Source organism: Periophthalmus magnuspinnatus, unplaced genomic scaffold (genome assembly GCF_009829125.3).
Source record: "Periophthalmus magnuspinnatus isolate fPerMag1 unplaced genomic scaffold, fPerMag1.2.pri scaffold_67_arrow_ctg1, whole genome shotgun sequence".
Taxonomy (NCBI): domain Eukaryota; kingdom Metazoa; phylum Chordata; class Actinopteri; order Gobiiformes; family Gobiidae; genus Periophthalmus; species Periophthalmus magnuspinnatus.
The window spans coordinates 53,377-59,376 of NW_022986788.1; positions in this window are offsets into that span (position 1 = coordinate 53,377).

Below are 6,000 nucleotides of genomic sequence, written 5' to 3' on the forward strand. Positions count from 1 at the left end.
TTCATTTTGATTAAAATTAATATTGAATTCCATTCATGCCCAAATCTCGCATATGTGATGTGAATGTGAGCTCTGTAGGGCAATGCCTGTGGTCGTGAGAGGACATCGAAATAACAGGAAACAAAGGCGGGTTTCTTTGGCGGCGTACGGAAGAACCGTGTGGAATTCGGACAAAACGTGGATGTTTTATGAAAACCCATGTGTCTGGATGTGGCATGTGAAATCTGAGCTCATTTGGACCAAAAACCTGAGACTAGTAGCGTTTTGAAAACACGCTGCGAATGAAGTGGCGAATATTCGATCCAATATGGCCGACTTACTGTTCGTCATAGAGCAGTGCTTCTATTCATTTTTATGCTTGCCTCCCCATTCTCTATCACTGTTCCGATTTTTGTGCATGCATTCCAAAATAAACCAGGCTCCTCTCCCATAGGGGTGAAATTTTAGGTGGCGCCGTCGAGTCAGGGGGCATGGGACATTTTCCCGACACCAATTTTATGAAATTTTTCACCGAGCCGGTCGATCCTATACCCCCATGTGAGACTTTTCGTGCATGTTCAGGGGGTGAAAAATGCATTTGTTTGGGCAGAAAAAACGAAAGGAGGAAAGGAAGAACAATGTTAATTTAAAGCCGCGAGCGGCGATGATAGCCCTCGCCACCCGCGCGACCGCCACCCCACGCGACCGCCCGGGGCCGGCCACCACCCCCACGCACCATTTTCCCCGCCTGGCCACCCCACGGCCACAATCCACCCCCCTTCACACAGTTTCTATATAAATATGTGTGACCAACACATTATAATGGAGGTCCACGGCATTGAACCGGCAACCTCGTGCACAATACAGGTATGGTGTAATGGACTTTTTTGCCTCTTTTGAGGTGCACAATTATCTCCCCAAGTTTCATGCCAATCGGACAAAAATGTGTATTTTACCAATACTTTAGGGGGCGCTATAGTGTTCATTTAGATAACAATTAATAGTGCATTCTATTAATACCCTGATATAACATGTGTGATGAGAATTTCAGCTGTGTAGACCAATGCATGTGTGTGTCAGACATGTTTTAATGTTGTTGTTTTTTTGGAGTACTTGTGCCCCTGGTGGCCTGCCGTGGAAAATGACTCATGGCTATAATGTAATGTTTTGCTTCTTCTGATGCCACCAATTGATTCCCCAAATTTCGTAGGAATCTGATAATGTTTACATATCACCTTTAATGTAGGGGGCGCTATAGAGTTCAGTTTGATTACAATTAAAGTGCATTCTATTAATGCCCTGATGTCACATGTGTGATGTGAATTCGAGCTGTTTAGACCAATGAATGTGTGTGTCAGACATGTTTTAATGATTTTTTTTTTTTGAGTCTGTGCGCCCCTGGTGGCCAAGTGTGAAATATTACCTATGCCCGCAATATTTTTTTTTTTGTACACGTCATGCCCCCAATTGATTCCCCGAATTTTGTAGGAATCTGATAATGTTTGTGTTTCACCCCTATGGTAGGGGGCGCTATAGTGTTCATTTTTATTACAATTAATATTGCATTCTATTAATGCCCTGATGTCACATGTGTGATGTGAATTTGAGCTGTGTAGACCAATGCATGTGCGTGTCAGACATTTTTCAATGATTTTTTTTGGAGTCTTTGCGCCCCTGGTGGCCAAGGGAGTAAAAAGACCTATGCCCATAATATAATTTTTTTCTCCACGTCATGCCCCCAATTTATTCCCCGAATTTCGTAGGAATCCGATAATGTTGGCGTTTCACCCCTATGGTAGGGGGCGCTATAGTGTTCATTTTGATTAAAATTAATATTGCATTCCATTCATGCCCCAATCACACATATGTGATGTGAATGTGAGCTCTGTAGGGCAATGCCTGTGGTCGTGAGAGGACATTGAAAAAACAGGAAATAAAGGCGTATTTCAGTGGCGGCGTACGGGCGAACCGTGTGGAATTCGTGGAAAAAAACGGATGTTTTATGAAACCCCATGTGTCTAGATGTAGCATGTGAAATCTGAGCTCATTTGGACCAAAAACCTGGGAGGAGATGCATTTTGAAAACACGCAGTGAAAAAATTGGCAAATTTTTGATTCAAAATGGCCGACTTCCGGTCAGTCCTAGGGCAGCACAATGATTGGCTTTTTTGCTTGTCTCCATGAGCTCTATCACTGGTGTGAATTTCGTCGAGCTAGGGCAAAAAATGCATGTCAGCTCCCAATTCATTTGAAAATTTTGAATTTTCTAGGTGGCGCTGTCGAGCCTGTGTCCATTGGACATTGTTGTGATGCCAATTTTATGAAATTTTTCGCCGAGCCGGTCGATCCTATATATATATGTGGGACTTTTCATTCATGTTCAGGGGGTGAAAAATGGGATTGTTGTGGCGGAAAAAAAAGAATAAGAATAAGAAACCCAGGAAGAACAATACCCCTCGCCATCACTTTGTGAATGGCGAGGGCTAATTAAAGCCGCAAGCGGCGATGATGGCCCTCGCCCCCCATGCGACCGCCCCCCCATGCAACCGCCCGGGGCTGGCCACTGCCCCCACACACCATTTTCCCCACCCGGCCACCCCACGGCCGCAATCCGCCCCCCTTCACACAGTTTCTATATAAATATGTGTGACCAACACATTATAATGGAGGTCCACGGCGTTGAACTGGCAACCTCGTGCACAATACAGGTATGGTGTAATGGACTTTTTTGCCCCTTTTGAGGTTCACAATTATCTCCCCAAGTTTCATGCCAATCGGACAAAGTTGTGTATTTTACCAATACTGTAGGGGGCGCTATAGTGTTCATTTAGATAACAATTAATAGTGCATTCTGTTAATACCCTCATATCACACGTGTGATGTGAATTTGAGCTGTGTAGACCAATGCATGTGCGTGTCAGAAATTTTTTTATGATTTTTTTTTTAGTATTTGCGCCCCTGGTGGCCAACCGTGGAAAATGACTCATGGCCATAATGTAATTTTTTGTTTCTTCTGATGCCACTGATTTATTCCCCGAATTTCGTAGGAATCCTATAATAATGGCGTTTCACCCCTATGATAGGGGGCGCTATAGTGTTCATTTTTATTACAATTAATAATCCATTTTATTAATACCCTCATATCACACGTGTGATGTGAATTTGAGCTGTGTAGACCAATGCATGTGCGTGTCAGACATTTTTCAATGATTTTTTTTGGAGTCTTTGCGCCCCTGGTGGCCAAGTGTGAAAAATGACCTATGCCCGTAATATTATTTTTTGGTCCACGTCATGCCCCCAATTTATTCCCCGAATTTCGTAGGAATCCGATAATGTTGGCGTTTCACCCCTATGGTAGGGGGCGCTATAGTGTTCATTTTGATTAAAATTAATATTGCATTCCATTCATGCCCCAATCACGCATATGTGATGTGAATGTGAGCTCTGTAGGGCAATGCCTGTGGTCGTGAGAGGACATCGTAAAAACAGGAAACTAAGGCATATTTCGGTGGCGGCGTATGGGCGAACCGTGTGGAATTTGGAGAAAACGTGGATAACTTTTGAAAAGCCATGTGTCTGGATGTGGCATGTGAAATCTGAGCTCATTTGGACCAAAAACCTGAGACTAGTAGCGTTTTGAAAACACGCAGCGAAAAATTTGGCGAATTTTCGATTCAATATAGCCGACTTCCTGTCTGTCATAGAGCAGTGCTTCAATTCATATTTATGCTTGTCCCCCCATTCTCTATCACTGTTCTGATTTTTGTGTGTGTTTTCCAAAATAAACCAGGCTCCTCTCCCATAGGGGTGAAATTTTAGGTGGCGCCGTCGAGTCAGGGGGCATGGGACATTTTGCCGACACCAATTTTATGAAATTTTTCACCAAGCCGGTCGATTCTATACCCCCATGTGAGACTTTTCGTGAATGTTCAGGGGGTGAAAAATGCGATTGTTTTGGCGGAAAAACGAAGAACAATGTTAACATGCAGTGTGGCCCTGAGCTGTGTGGCTCTGACTCTATATGAGAGGGGTCTGTGGCTTTGCACCGGCAACCGTGTACATAATACAGGTATGATGTAATGGACTTTTTTGACCCTTTTAATGCCCACAATTATCTCCCCAAGTTTCATGCCAATCGGACAAAGTTGTGTATTTTACCAATACTGTAGGGGGCGCTATAGTGTTCATTTACATAACAATTAATAGTGCATTCTATTAATACACTAATATCACATGTGTGATGAGAATTTCAGCTGTGTAGACCAATGCATGTGCGTGTCAGAAATTTTTTAATGATTTTTTTTTTAGTATTTGCGCCCCTGGTGGCCAACCGTGGAAAATTACTCATAGCCATAATGTAATTTTTTGTGTCATCTGATGCCACCGATTTATTACCCGAATTTCGAAGGAATCCGATAATGTTGGCTTTCACCCCTATGGTAGGGGGCGCTATAGTGTTCATTTTTATTACAATTAATAATCCATTTTATTAATACCCTCATATCACACGTGTGATGTGAATTTGAGCTGTGTAGACCAATGCATGTGCGTGTCAGACATTTTTAAATGATTTTTTTTGGAGTCTTTGCGCCCCTGGTGGCCAAGTGTGAAAAATGACCTATGCCCGTAATATTATTTTTTGGTCCACGTCATGCCCCCAATTTATTCCCCGAATTTCGTAGGAATCCGATAATGTTTGCGTTTCACCCCTATGGTAGGGGGCGCTATAGTGTTCATTTTGATTAAAATTAATATTGCATTCCACTCATGCCCCAGTCTCGCATATGTGATGTGAATGTGAGCTCTGTAGGGCAATGCCTGTGGTCGTGAGAGGACATCGAAAAAACAGGAAACAAAGGCGTATTTCGGTGGCGGCGTACGGGCGAACCGTGTGGAATTTGGAGAAAACGTGGATAACTTTTGAAAACCCATGTGTCTGGATGTGGCATGTGAAATCTGAGCTCATTTGGACCAAAAACCTGAGACTAGTAGCGTTTTGAAAACACGCTGCGAATGAAGTGGCGAATTTTTTATCCAAAATGGCCGACTTCCTGTCTGTCATAGAGCAGTGCTTCAATTCATATTTATGCTTGTCCCCCCATTCTCTATCACTGTTCTGATTTTTGTGTGTGTTTTCCAAAATAAACCAGGCTCCTCTCCCATAGGGGTGAAATTTTAGGTGGCGCTGTCGAGTCAGGGGGCATGGGACATTTTCCCGACACCAATTTTATGAAATTTTTCACCAAGCCGGTCGATTCTATACCCCCATGTGAGACTTTTCGTGAATGTTCAGGGGGTGAAAAATGCGATTGTTTTGGCGGAAAAACGAAGAACAATGTTAATATGCAGTGTGGCCCTGAGCTGTGTGGCCCTGACTCCATATGAGAGGGGTCTGTGGCTTAGCACCGGCAACCACGTACATAATACAGGTATGGTGTAATGGACTTTTTTGACCCTTTTAATGCTCACAATTATCTCCCCAAGTTTCATGCCAATCGGACAAAGTTGTGTATTTTACCAATACTGTAGGGGGCGCTATAGTGTTCATTTAGATAACAATTAATAGTGCATTCTGTTAATACCCTGATATCACACGTGTGATGTGAATTTGAGCTGTGTAGACCAATGCATGTGCGTGTCAGAAATTTTTTTATGATTTTTTTTTTAGTATTTGCGCCCCTGGTGGCCAACCGTGGAAAATGACTCATGGCCATAATGTAATTTTTTGTTTCTTCTGATGCCACTGATTTATTCCCCGAATTTCGTAGGAATCCGATAATAATGGCGTTTAACCCCTATGATAGGGGGCGCTATAGTGTTCATTTTTATTACAATTAATAATCCATTTTATTAATACCCTCATATCACACGTGTGATGTGAATTTGAGCTGTGTAGACCAATGCATGTGCGTGTCAGACATTTTTCAATGATTTTTTTTGGAGTCTTTGCGCCCCTGGTGGCCAAGTGTGAAAAATGACCTATGCCCGTAATATTATTTTTTGGTCCACGTCATGCCCCCA